The 25,364-nt window shown below is 39.5% G+C and overlaps 1 protein-coding gene and 1 pseudogene across 2 annotated transcripts in view; one reads left to right on the top strand and one right to left on the bottom strand.

The window, feature by feature from the left end:
• The window catches only part of LOC110257749 (uncharacterized), a 643,664-nt gene that overhangs the window by 385,675 nt on the left and 232,625 nt on the right, over nt 1-25,364 (bottom strand). The gene's annotated exons all lie outside the window — the stretch shown is intronic.
• On the top strand, nt 97-869 carry LOC100524542 (Y-box-binding protein 1 pseudogene; annotated as a pseudogene).

Here is a 25,364-nt window from a genome sequence, read left to right as displayed (position 1 = left end):
TAACCGGGTCACCGTGCTGTACAGCAGAAAATTGGCAGAACACTGTAAACCAGCTATCATGAAAAAAAGAAAAATAAAAAAAGAAAAGAAACAGATATGGTGGCAGTGTCTGCCGGCGGGGACAAGAAAGTCATCTCAATGAAGGTTCAATGCAAGAAACAGATATGGTTTCATCAACAGGAATGACACCAAGGAAGATGTATTTGTACAGCCGACTGCCATAAAGAAGAATACCCCGGGAAGTGCCTGGGCCGTGTAGGAGATGGAGAGACGGTGGAGTTTGATGTTGTTGAAGGAGAAGAGGGTGTGGAGGCAACAAACGTACAGGCCCTGGTGCAGTTCCAGTGCAAGGCAGCAAACAAGCAGCAAACGGTAACCATTAGAGACGCTATCCACGTCGCAGGGGTCCTCCAGGCAATTACCAGCAGAATTGCCAGACCAGTGAGAGTGGGAGAAAGAATGGGGGATCAGAGAGAGCTCCCAAAGGCCAGGCCCTACCGCAGGTGAAGGTTCCCACCTTACTACATGCAGCGACCGGATGGGTGTCGACCACAGTATTCCAACCTTCCCGTGCAGGGAGAAGTGATGGAGGGTGCTGACAACCAGGGTGCAGGAGAACAAGGGAGAGAGTGCGACACAATATGTATGAGGGCTATAGACCACAATTCCGCATGGGCCCTCCACGCCAAAGACAACCCAGAGAGGACGGCAATGAAGAAGATAAGGAAAAGCAAGGAGAAGAGACCCAGGGTCAGCAGCCACCTCAACGTTGGTACCGCTGCGACTCCAATAACCGGCGCGGACGCCCAGAAAACCCTAAGCCACCAGATGGCAAAGAGACAAAAGCAGACGAACCACCAGCTAAATAGTTACCTGCTCTCAAGGCTGAGCAGGGTGGAGCAAAGGCCATCTTACCATCTCTACCATCATCCAGTTTAGCTATCCAACAAGAAGAAATGAACATGAAATTCCAGCAATAAGAAATGAACAAAAGGTTGGCGCCAAAGACCTTAAGTGCTTGCTTTTTGCCTGTTGACCAGATAGCTAGAACTATATGCATTATCTATGCAGCATGGGGTTTTTATTATTTTTACCTAAAGATGTCTCTTTTTGGTAATGACAAACGTGTTTCTGTGTGTGTGTGTGTGTGTGTGTGTGTGTGTGTGTGTGTGTGTGTGTGTGTGTGTGTTTTAAGGTCTGATTTTTCTCAATACACCTTTAAAGGTTTTTAAATTGTTTCACATCTGGTCAAGTTGAGATTTTTAAGAACCTCATTTTTAATTTGTAATAAAAGTTTACAGCTTGATTTTTTCAAAAAAGTCAATAAACTGAAAGTACCTATTAATAAAGGTCTTAAATAATTGGCAAATAATAAAAATAAATAAAAAGTAAGTTTTGCACACACACACACACAAAAGATCTCCAGAGTGGTAGAGAGTGAGGAGTGCAGTGGACTCAAGTCCCAATAAACAACCATTATCTGGAGAAAAACTTTTATTTTTATTTATTTATTTATTTATTTTTTTGCTTTTTAGGGCCGCAGGTTTGGCATAGGGAGGTTCCCAGGCTAGGGATCCAGTCAGAGCTACCGGTGCCGGCCTACATCACAGCCACAGCAACGCCAGATCTGAGCCTTGTCTGTGACCTACACCACAGCTCAGGGCAACACCAGATCCCCAACCCGCTGAGCGAGACCAGGGATCAAACCTACCACCTCATGGATGCTAGTCAGATTCATTTCCACTGCGCCAGGACTGGAACTTCGAGAAAAACTTTGACATAATCATTTAAAGTCTGTTAATTGTCCTAAGGGCATACAACAAATAGAGAAAAATACTCTCAAGAAAATCTACTAAATCATGGTAAGAGCAGTGACTGTGGCATTTGAGCCACCCCTGCTCTGCCCTTCGGCCTCTACCAGCTCCAGTTTGGGAGAAACCACTCTACTCGACTCCTAGGCTAAGGCTACAGTTTCTCCCGGGGAGGGGCAGGCCCCACCTCTATGTTAGAAAAACCATTTTAGGCAAGTGTGGCAGAGACCCACCCCGCACTCAGCCAGGCACAGCCAGCTGAACAGACTGGGCCCTCCCCTCCCCAGTCCCAGTTCACTGGGAGGGTGGAGGTCTCACGTTGGGAGGAACAAGCAAGAAGGCTACAGGACCACCACCCTAGGGAACAGTGCAGATTGGTCTAGGAGGCCACTACCACCCGGATAGAAGAGCCACTGAAGAAAAGAAACACATTTAGCAAAGACATCACATCTACTTAGAGCTGTATGGTACATTTGTTACACTTGATAAAGCAATATTTGATACATTATTAACTGAAGTCATTACTTTACATTATGGTTCACTCTGTGTAGTTCCGTGCATTCTGACAAATGTATAATGTCATGTGTCCGCCATTCTAGTATCATATAGAATAATTTCACCACCACCCCCCAGAAATCCCTTATGCTCCATCTGTTCATCCCTCCTCCTCTCAAAGCCCTGGCAACAACTGATCTTTTTATTGTCTCTATAGTTTGCATATTACTAAGTGAAAGAAGCTGGTTGGGAAAGGCTGTATGATTCCAGTCATACCGCATTTGTCATTTATACCTCAATAAAGCCGGAAAATTATTTCTAAAAGACATCAAATCAGGCTCTCAGGGACGTGGCCAAAGAATCCACTTTTTTTTTTTTGTCTTTTTTTTTGTTGTTGTTGTTGTTGCTATTTCTTGGGCCGCTCCCGCGGCATATGGAGGTTCCCAGGCCAGGGGTTGAATCGGAGCTGTAGCCACCGGCCTACGCCAGAGCCACAGCAACGCAGGATCCGAGCCGCGTCTGCAACCTACACCACAGCTCACGGCAACGCCGGATCGTTAACCCACTGAGCAAGGGCAGGGACCGAACCCGCAACCTCATGGTTCCTAGTCGGATTCGTTAACCACTGCGCCACGACCGGAACTCCAGAGTCCACATTTTTAACAGCATCATCAGCAGATTCTTACGCACACTGACGTTTGAACTAGTGGTATATGCGCCCTAGCCCCAGCATCTGACAGATAGCTTTGAAATCTGGCTCTGAAACTTTCTAGCTGAGTAAATATGGGCAAGTTATTTCATCTCCCAACCCCCGCCCCAAGCTTTAATGCTCTCATCTGTAAAATGGGTATATCAATAATGCCTACCTCATAGAGTGGTTTGGTGATTTTTTTTTTTTTTTTGGCTGCACATGAGGCATATGGAAATTCCCAGGCCAAGGCTCAAACCTGCACCACAGCAGTGACCTAAGCCACTACAGTGACAATGTCAGATCCTGAACTCACTGCACCACAGGAGAACTCCAAGTGGTTTGATAATTAAATGAGCTAAGATGTAAAGCCCCTATCACTGTGCCTAGCACTCAGTAAATGGTAACTATTTTTATAAAGTACACAGATTCCATCTGGTTTTCCATTCTTTTGTTCTCACAGTTCCCAATAATTGTTGGCTATTATGATCAGAGGTTAATGGAGCCCACTGAGAGGCAGCGTGGTGTAGTAAAGTGAGCACAGGATCGGAATTCAAATCCCGGCTCTGCCCTTTCAGGCTATAATCACAAATGATTCACAATCTGTGCGCTTCAGCTTCCTCATCTGTAAGATGAGGATAAAAACAGTACCTTACCTCCCAGAGATACGAGAATCAAATGCAACAGTACATTTAAAGAACATGGCATGCAGTAAGTCCTTATTAGACAATCCCCAAATCTGTCTGTGCACTCATGCTTCCTGATCTTTCGCTATAGTGATCGAAATGATTGCGTAGGAATGATACTGGTAGGGCCTATGAAAAATTCTTTTAGAAGCCTAGTTTAGTCATTTCTACCCAATTCAGATGAATATTTTGCTGTGTATAATTCCCTGAATGAAAACTTGGATCCTTTTACTACATGGTCCTATCTACCCATGATTTCTGTGTTTGCAAATCTCACCATAAGCTTGCTTTCTTTTCTTTTTCTTTTTAGGGCCACATCTGCAGCATATGGAAGTTCCCAGGCTAGGGGTCAAGTCGGAGCTGTGGCTCTCGACCTATGCCACAACCACAGCAATACTGGATCTGAGCCACATCTATAACCTACGCTGCAGCTCGAAACAACGCCAGACCCCTACCTCACTAAGCAAGGCCAGGGATCGAACCCACATCCTCACAGACACTATGCTGGGGTCTTAACCCACTGAGATAAAACAAGAACTCCTGTTTTTAAAAAGATGAGAGTTTGTGGTTGATGATTATCATTGTATCTGCTGTTCTGATTAGTAAAAGCTAAACTTGTTCCTACTCCAGAATTTCAGAATGATCCAAGCTTCCATGAAACCATAGGAGCAGGAACCATGAGGCTGCGGGTTCAATCCCTGGCCTCACTCAGTGGGTTAAGGATCCCGTGTTGCCGTGAGCTGTGGCTCAGATCTGCGACCTACACCACAGCTCACAGCAACGCCAGATCCTTAACCCACTAAGCGAGGCCATGGGTCCAACCCACAACCTCATGGTTCCTAGTCGGATTCGTTTCCGCCGCGCCACGACAGGAATTCCACATTTTGTAAATCTTCGATTCTTCAGAATTGCCAGTTACCTGACCAGGCAGACTTAGGCATGATCATCCTGTCAGAACGGGCAGCAGGACACTTAGGTGAGGGCCAATTCACTTTGGCCCAGACTGTCAGGGTACTGAACATGTTGAGGGAAGAGCAATTATCTCTACACATTTAGCTTATCAAGACTAGAGTTCAGTTGTTCCCACTGTGGCTCAGTGGGTTAAGAACCCAACTAGTATCCATGAGGATGCAGGTTCGAGCCCTGGTCTCGCTCAGTGGGTTAAGGATCCAGCATTGCTGTGAACAGTGCTGTAGGTTGCAAACGCTGCCCGGATCCTGCGTTGCTGTGGCTGTGGCATAGGCCGGCAGCTGTAGCTCTGATTTGACCCCTAGCTGGGGAACCTCCATATGCTGTGGGTGCGGCCCTAGACAAACAAACAAAGACTAGAGTTCAGTCATGAGTGCTTTGGAATGATACTAGACAGTCAGCATCTATCCAAGAGAATTGGGGAGATGTGTATTCAAGTCCGTGCAACACAAAGCAGTATCTCGTTAAATGTGATTTGGATGGAAGGGGGAGTTGGAAAGTGTATCAGTCTCTCCAGGAGCAAGTGGATTTTGAAAAACATTTAAGATACCTATAGTTTTTGTAATACAAATTTAAAGCAAATGAAGATCCACAGTATATTACTGATTGGGGCAATATGCAGATAATAGAATAAGAAAGTACGATTGGGGCCATGCATTGAAATAGGTCAAGAAGCCCTTGGTAAAGGGTTAAGCACATAGGTTTAGATTCTGAAAGTCATTCTATGCAGTCAATAGATATTTGTTGAGCATGTATTATATGCCAGACACTGTTCTTGACCTTGGAGAGACAGCAGTGAATAAGGCAGATGACACCTACCTTAGGCAAGATAGTTAACTTCTCTAAATCTCAGTGTTCTCATCCTTGAGACAGGAAAAATATTTATTACCCCTCTCTCATAGGATTACTGTGATCATTAGAGGAGGGCAAAGCATATAAGGTGTTTTGCATCGTCTGCCGAAGAGTAGACACATAATAAATTAAATAATTAGCCTGTTGAGAGGCTAAGCGGGTCATCGACTTGGCTCTGAAAGACGTATAAGGTTTTGATAGGCAGAGACAAAAGGAAGACGTTCAAGTAGAGAGAAGAGCATTTATTAAAGTCACTCATGCAAAGAAACTTTTTGAGTGTCTATAACTTTGGCATTCATAGGCATATTTCATTTACATGAATTCAGCAACACATGCTAGGAGAGAAATAGTATGGGCAAATCCTTCTACTATTACACTCAATGAATATATACCCTGAATCTAGTGTGAGATAATAGGCATGAATCTGTTCTTCTGTCTCCTAGGGTGAATGCATCACTTTGCTGACTGTCATTCTTTTGTTTAAAGATATCTGTTTTTCATATTGTATGGCTAACTACAAGTGCAACCCAACTACTTAAACTAGGGTCAAACAAAAAGAACAACCCAGCGATCTGCATCCACACTGGAAAAAAGGCTGGCCATGCTGGACTTTCTGAGAGAAGGATGTCATTCTCCAATGCTTTTCTACATTGTCCCCTCAAAATCCTCTTTTTGTCTCAGTTCTAAAAGTTTGCTGTGGTTCATACTAAGTTTTAATACATATGTAAGGTTCATATTACCCAACTTTTAGTTTTTGTGTTTTAATCATTTTATTCTACAATAACGTTAATTTGGATAGATTCTTATTTAATAGTTGGCCCCAGACTCAGGCTGTTCTTTTCTAAAGTAAGTTCTGAACAATTTAGAATTGTTTGAGTTTGCTTTGAGCACACTTGCAGACTGCAATCTTTGTGGTAATACATAACATACATATTCCATGTTTAAAAACTAGATTTTAATTAAAATTATAGCACAGCGATTATAAAGACAAAGAACAACTTGAGTTACTTCAGCTCTGATTCTATGTAATCACTTGTTTTGATTGATGCCTCAATCAGTGAAACAAAGTATGCAATTTGAAGAGTAAAATTTGTGGGGAGAGTTCCTGTTGTAGCTCAGCAGGTTAAGAACCCAACTAGTACCCATGAGGACATGGGTTCAACCCCTGGCCTTGCTCGTTGCGTTAAGGACCCAGCGTTGCCATGAGCTGTGGTGTAGGCTGTAGACGTGGCTCAGATATGGCATTGCCGTGGCTGTGGTGTAGTCCAGAATCTGCAGCTCCGATGCGACCCCTAGCCTGGGAACTTCCATATGCCTCAGGTGGGGCCCTAAAATGACAAAAAAAAAAAAAATTTGTGGGGGTGTAGTGAAACGTTTACTACATTTGAAAATAAATATTTCACTGAATTTTGAACAGTATCTTTAAACATGAAATGTATCATTTAATTGTTCCTTATTTTAATACTTCACAAAAATCAAACTAATAAAATCTTACATCAGTTGTATAATTGCAATTGCCTGAACTTTACATTTTGCACCTGTTTTAATTGTTCTTAAAATGTCCTTATTTTTTACTAGGATACATAAAACGCTCTATAAAAGAAAATTACACTGTATTTTCTTTCTGATTATAATTATTTGTTTTATTTCATGCACATTACTAAAATACAATTCAGTGAATACACTCAAAGTTGAATTATGCATGTTAAATGGTTAATTGCACATTAAATGGTTGAAGTGTACGGCACATGGAAAATATCTTAATACAACTGTGATAAAAAATTATGCCTCTCCAGGTGAGAAATTTGCCAATTGCACCATGGGAAGAAGACATCTTAGCGTCTAAAATCCTTTGTAGTTTATCCCTAGGCGTTGCGCTTTTTGTTTTCATTTTTATTTTGAACAGCTTTATTGAGGTGTAATTGACTTACAACAAACTACCCATATTTGCGCGATTCGATAAGTTTCAACATCCATATACATCTGGTAAACCACCACCTCAGCTTTCAATAGTGAACATATCTGTTCACAATCCTCCAAAATTTCATTATGCCCTGGGGAATCCCTCCTTCCCCCTCCCTGTCATCCCCAGGTAACCACTGAACTGTATTCCCTCAGCATAGATGAGTTTACATTTGCTAGAGTTTTACATAAATGGCATCCCAGAGCGTGTACGCTTTTGTGTCTACGGTCTTTCACCGAGCATAGCTTCAGAGTCATCCACGTTGTGGTGTTTATCAAAAGTGCATTCGTTGTGACTGCTGACTAGTATGCCACATTTCCCCCATACACCACTTGTCCATTTACCTGTCGATGAGCAGGCAGTTGCTTCCTTCAGCTATTACAAAGAAAGGTGCTAGAAGCAGTCATACACAAGCCTTTGTATGGACATAGGCTTTCTCTTCTCTTGGGTAAATACCTAGGCGTGGAATGGTGAGAACACATGCAGCCGAGGGTTAAAACGTTTTAAGAAACTGAAAAACTTTTTTACAAAGTGATTTGTCCCACTAGCAGTGTATGAGAGTTCCAATTCCTCTGTATTCTCACCACTTCCGATGACCAATCTTTTAACATTTTACCCATTTTAACGTAAGTGTCATGGTGTCCCACTGTGGTTTTCATGTACATTTCGCTAATGACTAATTGCTTACGGGCCACACATATATCATCTTTCATAAAACCTCCATTCGCATCTTTTGCCCTTTTTATTAAATTGTCTTATTTGTTTCCTTACTATTTGGTTTTTAAGAGTTCTTTACATCTTCTGGCTACAAGTTCTTTGTTAGATATGTGACTTGCAAGTACTTTCTCTTAGGCTGTATCTTGGCTTTTCATCCTAAGTCCTAACAGGGTCTTTCTCACAAGCAACATTTTTACCTTTGATGAAAGCTCACTTAGCCCTTTTAATTTTATGAACAGCACTAGAGCGTCTTTGAACTTTCATAATTTCTTAGGTTATGTCCTTCAACAAATTGGGAAAGTTTTCAATCACTGTTTCTTCAAAGACGTTTCTTGTCCCACGTATTCCTCTCTTCCTGTGACTCTGATTACATGAATGTCAGACTTTGCGGTGTTGGTCCACAGGTCTCTGAAGCCCTGTTCATGATTTTTAATCTTTTTCTTTTCTCTCTTCTTCAGATTGGATTATTCCTGTTGATTTTTCCTCAAGAACACTCTTTACCCCTTCATCTCCATTTTACTTTTTAGTTCAGGCAGTACATTTTAAAATGTTGGTTATTACATTCTTCAGATCTAAAATTTCCTTTCTTTTTTTTTTTTAAAGGGCTGCACCTGTGGCATATGGAGGTTCCCAGGCCAGGGGTCGAATCGGAGCTACAGCTGCTGGCCTTTGCCACATCCACAGCAGCACAGGATCTGAGCTGCGTCTGCAAACTACACCACAGCTCACAGCAATGCCGGATCCTTAACCCACTGAGCGAAGCCAGGGATCGAACCTTCAACCTTATGGTTGCTAGTGGGATTCGTTTCCACTGAGCCACTCTGGGAACTCCCAGATCTAAAATTTTGATCTGTGGACTTCCCATTGTGGCTCAGTGGGTTAAGACTTGACATAGTCTCCATGAGGATGAGGGTTTGATCCCTGGCCTCGCTCAGTGGGTTAAGGATCCAGCATTGCTGCAAGCTGCAGTGTAGGTCACAGATGTGGTTCAGATCCCATGTTGCTATCACAGTGGCCTAGGTCTCAGCTGCAGCTCTAATTTGATCCCTCTCCTGGGAATTCCCATGGGCCACAGGTTTGGCAGTAAAAATAAAAATAAAATAAAATAAAACATCCATCTGTAAAATTGACTAATTAATTAGTTAAATTTCTATTTGTTTCTTCTTTATATTTCCTATTTCTCTCCTGAGAAGTTTTTGCCTTTCCATTTATTTCAAAAACATTGGTCCTTATTTTAGAACAATTTATAGCTGCTTTAAAGTCATCAGATAATTTCAACAACTACATCATCTTGCATTTGGCATTTTTGATTATCTTTTCCCATGGAAGTTGAGAATATTTCTGGTTCTTAATATACTGTATGACTTCAGAATCCCTCCTGGACATTTATCCCAATTGATGGTTCCAGTTTTGAAGAGAGGTGTGCTAAAATCTCCGCCTATAATCACAGATTTGCTGGATTTCCCCTGTATATCCAGTAGTCTAACTTTACATATTTCAAGGTTATTATATATAATTGATGTGTTTTCATAGAATGCTCTTTACCTTTATTAACATTTTTTTCCTCTCAGATTCTATTTTGTTTGATATTTATATTGCTTCACTAGCCTTTTTAGGTTAGAATTAACATGGCATATATTTGTATTATTTCTCTAATGTCGATGCTCTGTTGGTTTGGTTTTTAGGTATGTATCTTTCAAACAGCATATAAGCTTGACTTTGTTCATAAATAATCTGATAATCTTTTCTTCCATACAGACAAAATGAATCTGTTCACGTGGTGGTTGCTGAAGTTTTTAGAAATATTTTCTCATATTTTTGTGATTTCTCTTTAGCACCATTTTTTTGTTTCATTTTTCTCCTTTTCTGCTTTCAGTTGGAGTTACAAAAATTTCTATTTTTTCTCTGCATATTTCAAAGCTATTCATACCATTTCTAGCTTTTTAAAACCAGTTATTGTTAATGTTTCAAGGACATACAAAATTGTACCTTTTTTGACACAATCTAAAATTATTTAGAATTTTCAATCACATACTGAATATGACACAGATTTTAGCATAACTACTAAATCAACACCTCAATTTTACACATTGTCTAGAACTTTAATTTTATATTTTCTTATGCATCAAAAAGCAGGTTTTACATCCAATTAATTAAATATATCAATATATAGTGCCTATTTCTGTTTTAACCATTTTTCTGTATCCTAAATCTTCCCTTTCCTCTTGGTAAGTACATCTTTTTAGAGTTCCTTTAGTAAGGTGATGGTTTCTTAGCTCTAAACTTGCTGAGTCTTTGCCTACCTAAAAAATATTTGATTCTACCCTCACTCCTGAGAATTACTTTTCTTCAGCACTTTGAGGGTAAAGCTTTTTTTTTTTTTTTTTTTTTTTTTTACTGTGAATCGAATTGCCATTCCTTCATAAGTCATCAGTCTTTTCTTTCTGGTAGTTTTTAAATATTATCTACATTTAGAATTCCTCAGTACTGTCTTGCACTTTGCTATTTTCTCCATGTGCCCAATCCCAAGTTTATACTCTCCTGAATTTGCATTTAAATGACTTTATTTTCCTTTCCAAGATTTCTAATTGGTTCTTTCATATCCATTGGGTCTCGTTTTCATTTGTTTAATTTCTACTTGTTTCATAATTTCCTTCTAGTTTTGATGAAAGTTGTTTGTAACCTCTTTGAGTATTGTCAACATACTTTACAAAAATCTTTGACAGACCTTTCCATAAAATCATTTCAGGAGTTCCCTGGTGGCTCAGTGGTCTAAGGATCTGGCATTTTCACTTCTGTGGCATAGGTTCAATCCGTGGCCTAGAAACTTTCACATGCTGCAGCACAGTCCCCCCCACCCCGTCCCCAAAATCATTTCATCCTGAATGAATTCACATTCTGATTGTTTATTTCCATTGAGGTATCTCTTAGTGTAGATTTTTTCATGAGTTTTGAAATTATGGTATGGAGGCTCATTTTAAATAGAATAAAATTTTGTTCTTTCCCCACACTTTCTACATTCCACGCTTCCTTTTATTGGAATTTCATGTTGCTCCTACGGGGTTCTCAAGACTATAGTCCAGAACCAGGTCTTATTACAGATTTTAAAGATTTCTGTAACAGAGTGATATTGAAGATATAGCATAGTCAGTGGCAGCTTGATTTAGTTCCTCATTACAAAAGTTGATCTTTGATCTTTTATCACTGAGGCTAATAGCTTCCTATAATGTTCTAGTCCCCAGCACTGAGAGGAAGTATAGCAGTTAAATTTTCCTGAGCTCTAGATTCAAATATCCAACTACCTACCTGACTTCTCCTCTGAGTGTCTGATAAGCATCTCAAACTTTATATGCCTAAAGTTAAACTCTTGATTTCTACCCTTGCTCCAAATCCTCCCCAAGCATTCCTAATCACAATAAATGGCACCACCATTTATCCAGTTGCTCAGGCAAAAAACCTTGGAGTCATCCTTAAACCTCTTTCCTTCACCAACCTACATCTAATCCAACAGAAAGAACTGTCAAGTCTTTCTTCTTCACAATACACCCAGAATCCAGGCACTTCTTACCACTTCTATCACTACTTTTTTGTTCAAAGATACCATTCTCTTTTGTCTGGATCATTTCAATAACCTACTACTGGTTTCCGTGATCTCTTTCAGTCAACTCTCTATTGAACATCCAGAGGATGTAAATCAGGCTGTATCATTCCTTGGCTTAAAACTCTCCAATGACGTCCATTTTACATTCAGAATAAAAACTAAATTTCTGCTGCGGCCAACAAGTCGCTATCTGATCTGGCTCTTGTTCACTTCTCCAAATCATCTCCTATCACTCTCTACCAATCTTACAAGGTGTTGTGAAATGTTATCATGTGTGTAAAGTGTCTACCATAGTTTGACACATGTACATTACTCAATATGTGCACAACAATTATCATAGTTTTCAACAAAGTTGTTGCGAATTAGGCCTGGCCTAAAATTGGGACACAAGCAGACAACAATACAAGTAAAGCCATGGAAAGCAGAAAATAGTGAGATAATGTTTGGAGGTGCTAAGAAGAGAGGGTCCCAAGTCAAGGAATTGAAATGCTGTGCTTTGCTGCAATTACTTTCCATTCCTTGCCCAACACACGCGCGCACACACACACAGCCACCTAATTTCCAGTAAATTCGCAACTCATCTGAGTCATGTGGGTTTAGTAAACGTCCTCTAAGCCAATTCATATAAGAATCAACTGTTGGATTTCAAAACCAATTTTACAGTTACCATAGGTGAAATTGTTGGGAGAGTGAAGAATTGGGAGGGTGGGAATAACATATATACACTACTGTATAAAATAGATGATTAACAAGAACTTACTGGAGTTCCCGTCGTGGCACAGTGGTTAACGAATCCAACTAGGAACCACAAGGTTGCAGGTTCGATCCCTGCCCTTGCTCAGTGGGTTAAAGATCCGGCGTTGCCATAAGCTGTGGTGTAGGTTGCAGACGCAGCTCAGATCCCGCGTTGCTGTGGCTCTGGCGTAGGCCGGCGTCTACAGCTCCGATTAGACCCCGAGCCTGGGAACCTCCATATGCCGTGGGAGCGGCCCAAGAAATGGCAAAAAGACAAAAAAAAAAAAAAAAGAACCTACTGTATCGCACAGGAAAATACATTCGATAATTTGTAATAACCTATATGGAAAAAAGAATGTATATATGTATATGTATGACTGATTCACTTTGCTGTACACCTGAAACTAATACAACATTGCAAATCAACTATACTCTAAATAAAATTAAATTTTTTTAAAAAGAATCAACTATTGGCCTGCAGAAGCTTACAAATTTTGATGCTTTATTTGAAAAGCTAGTTTCCTCTTTACTCCTATAAGGGTCAAACTATGATAGCCAGTTGCAAAACACAACCAACACTTATACCAATCTGTTTCCCTGCACTTGGAGTTATTTCATATAGGAGTTAAAATGTTGCTTTTGAAGGCAAAAATCCTGGTGGTGGTTATTCCTCCCCAGTAATAGAGCCTGCTGTGGCAGAGTTACCGAATATCAGTCATTTATCAACAACTCATTGGCATTCTCAAAATATTGCTGATTTTGTGTTTATAGATTTGTAAATCCTTCAGAAGAGAGTTCTCTCTCTTTTTTAAGCCAAGGATTAGATTTAATTAGTATTTTAATGAACTTGAGTCATATCTTTTTACTAATTGAAAGATTCTTTAAATTCTACAATGCTTATAATTTTCAAAAGTTTCATGCACATGATTTCATATAATCCCATAATAATACTTTTCTTCATCTTACAACTATATTGGCCCTTCCTACCTCCCTCTCCCTCCTGGTTTGTTCTACCTGCGAGTCTGTACCTTTTTTGTTATATTCACTAATTTGTTGTATTTTTAGTATCCACATACAAGTGATATCATACAGTATTTATCTTTCTCTGGCTTATTTCACTTAGCATAATGCCCTCCAAGCCCACTCACATTGCTGCAAATGGCAAAACTTCATTCTTTTTTTGGTTGAGCAGTACTCTATCATTCTGTACTCTCTATTCTGTTCCATTGATGCATATATATATATACAACATCTTATTTATCCATTCATTTGTTGATGGACCACATTTTGGCAACTGTAAATAATGCTGCTATGAACATTGGGGTGCTTGTATCTTTTTGAATTAAAGTTTTCTCTGGATATATGCCCAGGAGTGGGATTGCTGGATCATATTTAGTCCTATATTTAGTTTTCTGAGGAACCGCCATACTGTTTTCCATAGTGATTGCACCAACATACATTCCCACCAACAGTGTAGGAAGTTTCTCCACACCCTCTTCAGCACTTGCTATTTATAGACTTTTTAAGAATGGCCATTCTGACCGATGTGAGGTGGTACTTCATTGTGGTTTTGATTTGCATTTCTCTAATAATTAATGATATTGAGCACCTTTTCATGTGCCTACCAATCACTGTATGTCTTTTTTGGAGAAACATCTATTTAGGTTTTTCTACCCATTTTGGTTTTTGGTGTTGAGTTGTATGAGTTATTTGTATATTTTGGAGATTAAGCCTTTGCTGGTTGCATTGTTTACAAATATTTTCTCCCATTCTGTAGGTTTTCTTTTGGTTTTTTAATGGTTTCCTTTGCTATGCAAAAAGCTTGTAAGTTTGATTAGGTCCCATTTGTTTATTTTTGTTTTTATCTCTAACTAAACCTTAGGAGACTGACCTAATAAAACATTTGTACAGTTTATGTCAGAGAATGTTTTGCCTATGTTCTCTTCTAGGAATTTTATGGTGTCTTGTCTTATGTTTAAGTCTTTAATTCATTTTGAGTTTACTTTTGTGCATAGTGTGAGGGTGTATTCTAATTTCATTAGTTCATGTAATGCAGCTGTCCAACTTTCCCAGCACAACTTGTTGAAGAGACTTTTCCCCATTTTATATTTTTGCCTCCTTTGCTGAATATTAATTTACCGTAGGTGTTTGGGTTTATTTCTGGGCTCTCTATTCTGTTCCATTGATGCATATGTCTGTTTTTGTACCAATATCACACTGTTTTAATTAATGTAGCTTTGTAGTATTATCTGATGTCTGGAAGAGTTATGCCTCCTGCTCTGTTTCTTGTTTTGTTTTGGTTTTGGTTTTGGTTTTTGCTCAGGATCGCTTTGGCAATTCTGGGTCTTTTATGGTTCCATATAAGTTTTAGGATTATGTATTCTAGTTCTGTGGAAAATGTCATAGGTAATTTGATAGGGATTTCATTAAATCTGTAAATTGCTTTGGGTAGCATTAGCTATTTTAAGAATATTAATTCTTCCATCCCAAGGGCATGGGGTATCTTTCCATTTCTTTGACTCCTAAGAGAGACGTTCATAGCAATACAAACCTACCTCAGGAAACAAGAAAAAAATCTCAAATAAGAACCCTAACCTTACATCAAAAGCAACTGGAGAAAGAAGAACAAACAAAATCCAAAGTTAGTAGAATAAAAGAAATCATAAAGATCAGAGCAGAGATAAATCAAATAGAAAGAGACTAAGAAAACAATAGAAAAGATCAATGAAACTAAAAACTGGTTCTTTGGGAAGATCAAGAAAATTGATAAACCCTTAGCCAGACTCATCAAGAAAAAAGGAAGGCTCAAATCAATTAAATCATAAATGAAAAGGGAGTATTAACAACCAACACCAATCAATTACATGTCAATAAAATGGACAACCTAGAAGAAATGGACAAATTCTTAGAAAGGTACAATCTCCCAAGACTGAACCAAGAAGAAATAGAAAATACGAACAGACCCATTACCAATAATGAAATTGAATCAGTAATTTTAAAACTCCCAACAAATAGAAGTCCAGGACTGGATGGCCTCACAGGTCAATCCTACCAAACATTTAGAGAAGAGTTAACATCTATCCTTCTCAAACTATTCCAAAAAGCTGCAAAGGAAGGAACACTTCCAAATTCATTCTTTGAGGCCAGCATCACCCTGATACCAAAACCAAAGATACCACATGCAAAAAAGAAAATAACAGGCCAATATCACTGATGAACATAGATGCAAAAATCTTCAATAAAATACTATCAAGTCAAATCCAACAATACATTACAAGGATCATAGACCATAATCAAGTGGGATTTATCTCAGGGATGCATGCTATCTGCAAACCAATCAATGTGACACATCACATTAACAAACCGAAGAATAAAAACCATATGATTATGTCATTTGATGCAGAAAAAAAGCTTTTGATAAAGTTCGATATCCATTTATGATAAAAACTCTCTAGAAAGTGGGCATAGAGAGAACCTACCTCAACATAGTAAAGGCCATATATGACAAATCCACAGGTAACATCATACTCAATGATTAAAAGCTGAAAGCATTTCTTCTAAAATCAGAAGAGTCTTCTTTTTTCTAAATTTTTTTTAAATTTTTTTATTTTCCCACTGTACAGCAAGGGGATCAAGTTATCCTTACATGTATACATTACAATTACATTTTTTTCCCCACCCTTTATTCTGTTGCAACATGAGTATCTAGACAAAGTTCTCAATGCTATTCAGCAGGATCTCCTTGTAAATCTATTCTAAGTTGTGTCTGATAAGCCCAAGCTCCCGATCCCTCCCACTCCCTCCCCCTCCCATCAGGCAGCCACAAGTCTCTTCTCCAAGTCCATGATTTTCTTTTCTGAGGAGATGTTCATTTGTGCTGGATATTAGATTCCAGTTATAAGTGATATCATATGGTATTTGTCTTTCTGGCTCATTTCACTCAGGATGAGATTCTCTAGTTCCATCCATGTTGCTGCAAAAGGCATGATGTCATCCTTTTTTATGGCTGAGTAGTATTCCATTGTGTATATATACCACCTCTTCCGAATCCAATCATCTGTCGATGGACATTTGGGTTGTTTCCATGTCCTGGCTATTGTGAATAGTGCTGCAATGAACATGCGGGTGCATGTGTCTCTTTTAAGGAGAGTTTTGTCCGGATATATGCCCAAGAGTGGGATTGCGGGGTCATATGGAAGTTCTATGGATAGATTTCTAAGGTATCTCCAAACTGTTCTCCATAGTGGCTGTACCAGTTTACATTCCCACCAGCAGTGCAGGAGGGTTCCCTTTTCTCCACAGCCCCTCCAGAACTTGTTATTTGTGGATTTATTAATGATGGCCATTCTGACGGGTGTGAGGTGGTATCTCATGGTAGTTTTGATTTGCATTTCTCTTATAATCAGCGATGTTAAGCATTTTTTCATGTGTTTGCTGGCCATCTGTATATCTTCTTTGGAGAAATGTCTATTCAGGTCTTTTGCCCATTTTTCCATTGATTGATTGGCTTTTTTGCTGTTGGGTTGAATAAGTTATTTATATATTCTAGAGATTAAGCCCTTGTTGGTTGCATCATTTGAAACTATTTTCTCCCATTCTGGAAGTTGTCTTTTTGTTTTCTTTTTGGTTTCCCTTGCTGTGCAAAAGCTTCTCGGTTTGATTAGGTCCCATGGGTTTATTTTTGCTCTAATCTCTATTGCTTTGGGAGACTGACCAGAGTCTTCTTTTGATTCTACTAAAAATAAACTGATTCTTGCTTATTGGCACTATTGATTCCTACATAGTAGTCTATTGTTCATTAGTTCTCACAAAAGAAGGTTTACACAGAGAACTGCTAAAGAAAAATATGTTGGTATCATTTGATTGCTAAAGTCTTTTGTATTATAAATTGATCACAGCAGTTATGTAAGAGATAAAACTCTCCAAAAAGGAGGTTTTCAAAACACTCTTCTCAGTATTATTCCTGGAGACATAAGCATCAGAGTTAATAGAGCTCCAATCCATTTTGGTTTGAAAAAACATTAATGCCAAGCTAACTTGAGGGGAAATCCTTGTCAGCATGTTTAGAGAGGATTATCACCTGATGTTGTTGTCAGAGAGGGAGGTACCAAAATCTGTGACCCAGCTCAGCCCCAGACTTGTCATTAAGGCAGATAATTGCACATCCTGCTTCACCTTAGTGAAGGAGCCTCAGAACAAAATTCTTCCAAACAAAAATGACTGACTAGAGCCATCTCCTATTTTGTCTAGTCAACATTTGGCATGACAGATCAGAAAATATTGCTTTGTTAATTGGATTAATCTTTACATGATTGATTGAAAATTAAAGAAAAAATGCTAAACTCTATTTCCATGAAGATGTAACAAAGATAAAGGTTAAGTGGGACTCCCTGCAAAGCCAAACTCTGGGAGTTCATGTAAAGAGAGTAAGGATCTCTTCCTTAATAACAAGACAAAAGCTTCTCTAAGACCTGGCCATAAGAATATTTAGGGCTGACTGATAAGGTCAAGGAAGAATTGGGTTGTTTGTTAGCTAGTGTGTAGAAGGGCATGAGGAGGAGGGAAACTGGAATACTACCCAATGGGTTCTCTTTCCTTTGAGTAATTTTAACTTTACATTGCCTCTGTTGATATTAAAAGTTGGGATTCTCTAGTTAGATTTCAGTTAAGCAATGACAAAACAACTCTCTACCTCAGATTTAAAAATCTAAAATGGTTATATGTATGTGTATAGCTGATTCACTTTCCTATACACCTGAAACTAATATAATATTGTAAGTCAATTATACTCTAATAAAAATTTTAAAATAAATAAAACTACTGTTGTACATGCTAAAAAAATCTAGTAACCATTTCATTCAAATAAATACAATAACTTGTTTGAAGGAATCAATCCAATAATAAAATTATAGTCACACTTGGACAGTGTATGTTCACCTTCCTTTTTGTGAGATGATGAACACAAAAACCCTGAGACAAGTGCTGTATATACCATAATTGATCAAACCTATTCCCTTCCCATAAGGAGCTCACAATCTATTGAGGAGAGAGATAGACTCTCATTCAAATATTGCACAATAGTGCAGTGATAAAGGAAGGCACATGTGCCATGGAAGCACAGATGAAGATCACATAACCTAGACTGGAGATGTTGGGAATACTTCCTGGAGGAGGCAAAGCACAGTAACAGCATAAATAAGGGCCCAGAACTGACAACCAACAAGATAAGTTTAGGGTGAGATTAGAGCAGTTTGATGTTCCTAAACTGCAAAATATTAGCAGGAAATGACAAGTTACATATAGAAATATGTACATATGTGTACATACATAGGTTAGTATATATACATGTATTCCCTTGCTCTGTTAGCTTAGAGAGCCTAGAAGAAATAACATCCCAGTAGCAAAAAGCACATCCAGCATGCAAATCTTGGTCTAATACCATTCTCCAATATAAGGAACAAAGGCTCCTTGGAGAAATGGCTGATTTCCCCATATTAACTGAGACAGGAAACATTTAAGATGAGACTAGAGTTATCTTGCAAGCACAAGGAAACAAGGAAGGAAGAAAGGAAGAGATCGAGAAGGCAGAATATGTCATTTCTGACTCCAGTCGCCCTCACAAAAAGACCAATTAGCAACTCTCAATAGAAAAGACACTTTTGTGAAAATTCCAGAACCCAAAGATGAGGTTGAAGAACCCCCTTGGTCATAGAGACCAAAAAAGACTGTATTATATGGGTAAGAGGAGCAAATTCATTTCAATTGCATTGCCCTTCCTCCAGGATGGCACAGTGTTACACCAAGAAGGAGTCACTGGGCCTATGATAACTCCACTGGGAAAAAAGAGAGCCCAAAGTGGATATCCAGCTTTCCTAGCATTGCAGAATGCACACCAAGAAACACAATTGGGTTACACTTCACAGGGATCACTGGAGAAATAGGAAGGGCTGGACCACTGGGGATCAAGTAGAGAAGGAAAAGGGGGTGGGGCTTGCGGATATCTCAGCCAGTGGCTCTGCCCTTTTGTAGAGCCAATCCACTGTCTGCAATTGGCCAGACTGCTCATTTGGCAGTTCTCCCTGGTTTGGGTCCCAAGCTAATTGTCCATACCAGCCACAGAGCTCATCCCACAGCTCTGATCAGACAGAGAACCAAACTAGAAGCTGCATACAACTGCAGAGCATAACTTCCAGCCCTACCCAACCACAAAGCCTAACCAAAATCCCGGAGCAGCCAGAGTCCATTCTATAACCCTACTTGTGTAGGAAGCCAAGAGAGCAGCCATGCCAAAGCTAAATGGGGTCTTTGGGCATTCTTGACCAGGGAAACTGGCTAGAGATGGTGGGCAGCTACAGAGCTCATCCTATAGCCCCACTTGGTCAGAGAGTCAAACCAAAATCCACGATGAAATTCAGATCATAATCTCACCCCACCTGACCAGGGAGCCCAAAAAGTGACCCTATGCAGCCTCAGAGCCCAGCCTACAGGCCCACCAAGCAGCAACGTTTGCCCAATACTGAGCAAAGACTACTTCCCCACCTAACCAGGAAGCCTGGAAAGCAGCCCCAGGGAACAGAATCTTCAGTACCACCCAACTTCTAGGTACAATTGGAGGCCCCACCTAACTAAGGAGCTCAGACTGCAAACTCAACTAACAGCAGAACTCATCCAGCTACCTACATAATTGCAGAACTTAGCCTGCAGACCTGCCTAAATTCAGGTCACAGACTGAGACCCCATCCAATCACAGAACCCTGTCTGCAGCACCACCTGACCGTGGTGCCAACAGAACTATGCTGGCAGGAAACAAAGGAAAAAAATAAAATAAAAGCCAAACAAAACCCATCCATAATGATATATCATCTCACACCTGTTAGAAAGGTTATTATCAGAAAAACAAGAGATAAAAAGTGTTGGCAAGGATGTGGAGAAAAGGGAAACTTGTGCACTGTTGGTTGAAAATTAAAATGGTACAACCACTATGGAAAACAGCTTGAAGGTTATCCAGAATATTAAAAATAGAACTTCCATATGATCCCTTAATTCCACATCTAGGTATTTATCCAAAGAAAATGAAATCACTACCTCAAAGAGATATGTGCACCCCCATGTTCACTGCAGCATTATTCCTGATATCCAAGACATGGAAGCAACATAAGTATCTGTAAAGAAGTGAATGGATAAAGAAAATGTAGCATGTACACACACACACACACACACACAGGAATATTATTCAGCCATAAAAAAGAAGGAAATCTTGCCACTTGTGAAAACACATATGAAGCTGGTGGGCATTATACTAAGTGAAATAAGTCAGACAAAGACAAGTACTGATCTCACTTATATGTAGAATCTAAAATAGCTGAACTCATAACAACAGAGACCGATAATTTCTAGGGGCTGTGGGGTGAGGGAAATGGAAAGATTTTGGTCCAAAGGTACAAATTTCCTGTTATAAGATGATTAAGTTCTGGGGATCTCATGTACAGCATGGTACTACAGTTAACAATACTGTACTGTATACCCAAAAGTTGCTGAGGCAGATCTTAAATATTCTCATTATATTAAAAAAAGAAATTATGTGAGGTGATAGAGGTGTTAACTAGCCTTATTATGGTAACCATTTTGCAATATATACATATATTAAAGAAAGGAAATAATGAAGGAAGGAAAAGGATATGTTTTAACACAAACAACGGAAAATGCTCCCAATGGCCAAAGCTAGAATACTTAGAGCAACAAAATAAAGTATGCTAGACTATACCCTCAAGAGTGAAAAAATTGTTTACGAGTAGCTATAAATCAATGAATGAATATATAACTCAATGGAGGAAAAGAAAGAAACATCCCAGGCAGAAAATACCAATAACTTATGAAGATATACCACCCTCAATGAGGTAGAGCATAAATCACCATTCCTGGAGTATGAGCTGTGCATTGTGACTTCCTTTCAAGTGGCAGTATGGAAAGGGAGAATAAAGAGTAACTTTATAGTGGAGAAACCTGACAAATACTCCCTTAGCCAGATTTAAGGTCATCATCAACAGTGATCACATAAGTGACATTAATAGTATGTATCCTTGATATGATTTAATGAGAATGACACTTCAACTCTACAGAAACCCATAAGTCCCGTCTTATTTTTTTAATCCATTTAGCCACTCTATGATTTTTGATTGATGAATTCATTGTTTACACTTAAAGTAATTATTAATAAGGGAAAATCTACATGTTCATTTGGTTATATGTCTTATAGTTCTTTTGTCCCTCTTTCTCTCTTGCTGTCTTCATGTTTTATTAATCTTGTCTTAATATTCTTTAATTCTTTTTTTTTCTTTTGTGCAACTTCTATTGTGGTTACCATGAGGCTCACATAAAATATTTTATATTAATAAGTTTATTTTAAGCTGGAAAAGACCTTAAATTCAATCATACCCAGAAATTCTACACTTCTACTGTCTCCCCACACTTTATGTTATCAGTGTTACAATGTATACCTATTTATATTGTGTATTATTAATATATTTTACAGTTATAGTTGTTTCTAATAGTTTTTTGTCTTAACTTTTATACTAGAAATCGTTTTTTGTCTTTTAACTTTTATACAAATGATTTATAGCAATATAGTATTCTGTATTTGTCTATATATTTAACTTTACAAGCAAGTTATATATTTTCACATGCTATCATATAAAATCATTTCGTTTCAATTTGAACTCCTTAAAAGGAGTTTTTGTAAGGCAGCTCTAGTGACAATGAACTCCAGCTTTTACCTGGGAAAGTCTTCACCCCTATTTCTTTTTTTAAAAAAATCATTTATTTTCTTAGAAAACTATACACAGAACTACCATATGACCCAGCAATCCCACTCTTGGGCATATATCCAGACAAATCTCTACCTCTTTCTTTTTTGAGAGACAGTTTTGCTGGGTACAGTATTCTTGGTTAGCATGGTTTTTTTTTTTCCTCTCAGCATTTTGTATATATCACCCCACTCCTTTCTGGCCTGCAAAGGTTCTGATGAGAAGCCCACTGATAGTCTTAAAGGAGTTTCCTTGTTCATGACTGGTCACTTTTCTCTTACTGCTTTGAAAAATTCTCTTTGTATTTGACTTTTGACAAGTTGATTACATGTGTCTCAATGTGGTTTCCTTTGGACTCATCTTACTTAAAAGCTCTTGGGACTCCTGGATCTAGGTGTTCATTTCTTTCTCCAAATTTGGGGAGATTTCAGCCATTATTTCTTTAAAAAAAAAAAGTTCTGATCATTTCTCCCTTTCTTCTCCTCAGAGTCTCATAATATATATAATGGCCCAATTGATACTTATCCATATGACCCTTAAGCTTTCTTCATTTTCTTTTTGCTGCCCTGTATGAATAACTTTAAATTACATGTCTTTGAGTTTGTTAATTCATTCTTCTGCTTTATCTACTCCACTGTTAAACTCCTTTAGTGAAATTTTTTTTTGCCTTTTTTCTTTTTTTTTTTTTGTCTTTTTGCTATTTCTTTGGGCTGATCCTGTGGCATATGGAGGTTCTCAGGCTAGGGGTCGAATTAGAGCTGTAGCCACTGGCCTACGCCAGAGCCACAGCAATGAGGGATCCAAGCTGCATCTGTAACCTACACCATAGCTCATGGCAACGCCGGATCATTAACCCACTGAACAAGGGCAGGGACCGAACCCGCAACCTCATGGTTCCTAGTCGGATTCGTTAACCACTGTGCCACAACGGGAATTCCTGTCTTTTTTTTTTAGGGCCACACCCATGGCATATGGAGGTTCCCAGGCCAGGGGTCAAATTAGAGCTGTAGCCACCGGCCTACGCCATAGCCACAACAATGCAGGATCCAAGCTGCATCTGCGACCTACACCACAGCTCACAGCAACGCTGCATCCTTAACCTACTGAGCAAGCCCAGGGATCAAACCCACAACCTCATGGTTCCTAGTCAGATTCGTTAACCACTGAGCCACGATGGGAACTCCGGGAACTCCTGAATTTTTTTTTTTTTTTTTTGGTCTTTTTAGCTATTTCTTGGGCTGCTCCCGCGGCATATGGAGGTTCCCAGGCTAGGGGTTGAATCGGAGCTGTAGCCACCGGCCTACACCAGAGCCACAGCAATGCAGGATCCGAGCTGCGTCTGCAACCTACACCACAGCTCACAGCAACGCCAGATTGTTAACCCACTAAGCAAGGGCAGGGACCGAACCCGCAACCTCATGGCTCCTAGTCGGATTTGTTAACCACTGCACCATGACGGGAACTCTGGAACTCCTGAATTTTTAAATTTAGTTATTGTACTCTTAATTAAGGTCCAGGATTTCTGTTTGCTTCTTCCTAAACTTTCTTTTTGTTGAAATTCTCAGTTTGCATATGCATTATTCTCCTTAGTTCATTGAGCATTTTTATGGCTGTTATTTTGAACTCTCCATCAAATAATTTATAGAACTCTTTCATTAGGGTCAGTTTCTGGAATTTTATCTTGTTCCTTTGTTTGAATCATTTTCCCCCTGTTCCTTCATTTTCCTTGACTCCTTGTGTTGATATATACACATAGGGAAAAAAACACCACTTTTTTCAGTCTTCATGGATTGGCCTCATATAGGAGAAAACCCTCACCAATCAGCCTGGTCAGATATTCTGAGTCCCTCAAACCTTCGCGCTAGTTCAAACCATCATCTTTGTTCTTAGTGGCCCCCTATGTACCTAGAGTATGCCAGGTCTGTTCCATTAGTGCCCCAAGACGGTGAGAAAAAAGCCAGTCCCCAAGGTAGCATTCAGAGAAGTTGGAACCTTGGATGTGCAGTCCAACTCTTTCCCTCTCCATTGAGAAGATGAAAACTGCAGTTTTTCTCTCACTTGCTCTGTACTGGACTGGGTAGAAGGGTTGTGGCAAGTATTTGCATGCTAGTTCAAACCTGTCTTTGTTGTCAGTGACTGCTGGACATCTAGAATACACTAGGTCCTGTCATTGCTCTGAGACAGGTGAGACAGAAGCCAGTCACTAAGTCATCCACCAGGAAAATTGTATGATTGATGTGCAGTGCAACTTTTTATCTCCCCAGGGAGAAGCTGGAAGCTATGGGGTTTTGCCCATGTGCTCAGTGCTGAGTGGAGAGGAGGAGCCGTGGTGACTTGCTGCATGGTAATTCAAATGGCTGTCTTACTGTCTGTTGTTTCCAGGAGTCTAGCTTATGCTAGGTCCCATAGCACTCTAAGAAAGGGGAAATAGAAGCCAGTCCTTCAGGTTGCACCTGGAAAAACTGCAATCTTAGATATGCTGTCCAACTCTTTTCATCCCCAGGGAGAAACTGGGAAAGGTTTATTTTTTCACCTGCTCACTCTTCACCGGGACAGGAGCAGGAGCTGTGGTGAGTGCTCACACAGTAGTCCAAACTACCATTGTTTGTTGTAACCTCCTGGGACCTAGCATATGCTGGGTCCAGCCAGCACTTCAAGACAGTAGAGACAAGAGTCAGTCTCTTGAGTAGAACCTGGAAAAGTTAGAATTTTAGCTGTGTGGACCAAATCTTTCTCTCCCCAGAGAGAAGCAGGAGGTTTTTGCCTACTTGCTCTGTGTCAAGCTGTGTGAAGAACTGTGTCAAGTGCCCACATAACAGTTCAAATCACTGTCTTTCTTCTCTACACCCAGCAGGGGTTTAGTGTACATTACACCCTGTAAGTGTTTCAAGACATGTGAGAGGTAAGCCAGCGCCTTAGGCAGCACACAGAAAAGTTAGAACATTTGATGCAGTCTAGCTCTTTCCCTCCTCAAGAACAAGCTGGGAGCTGGAGGTATCCTCCCAATCCAATGTTGCTGTACCTGGTGTGGGGACTGTGGTGAG

This window comes from Sus scrofa, chromosome X, assembly GCF_054392235.1.
Source record: "Sus scrofa isolate SSC_HxYL_T2T_F1_AM1 chromosome X, Sscrofa_HxYL_maternal_Yorkshire_Landrace_v2.0, whole genome shotgun sequence".
Lineage (NCBI taxonomy): Eukaryota > Metazoa > Chordata > Mammalia > Artiodactyla > Suidae > Sus > Sus scrofa.
This window is presented reverse-complemented; position numbering and strand designations above follow the sequence as displayed.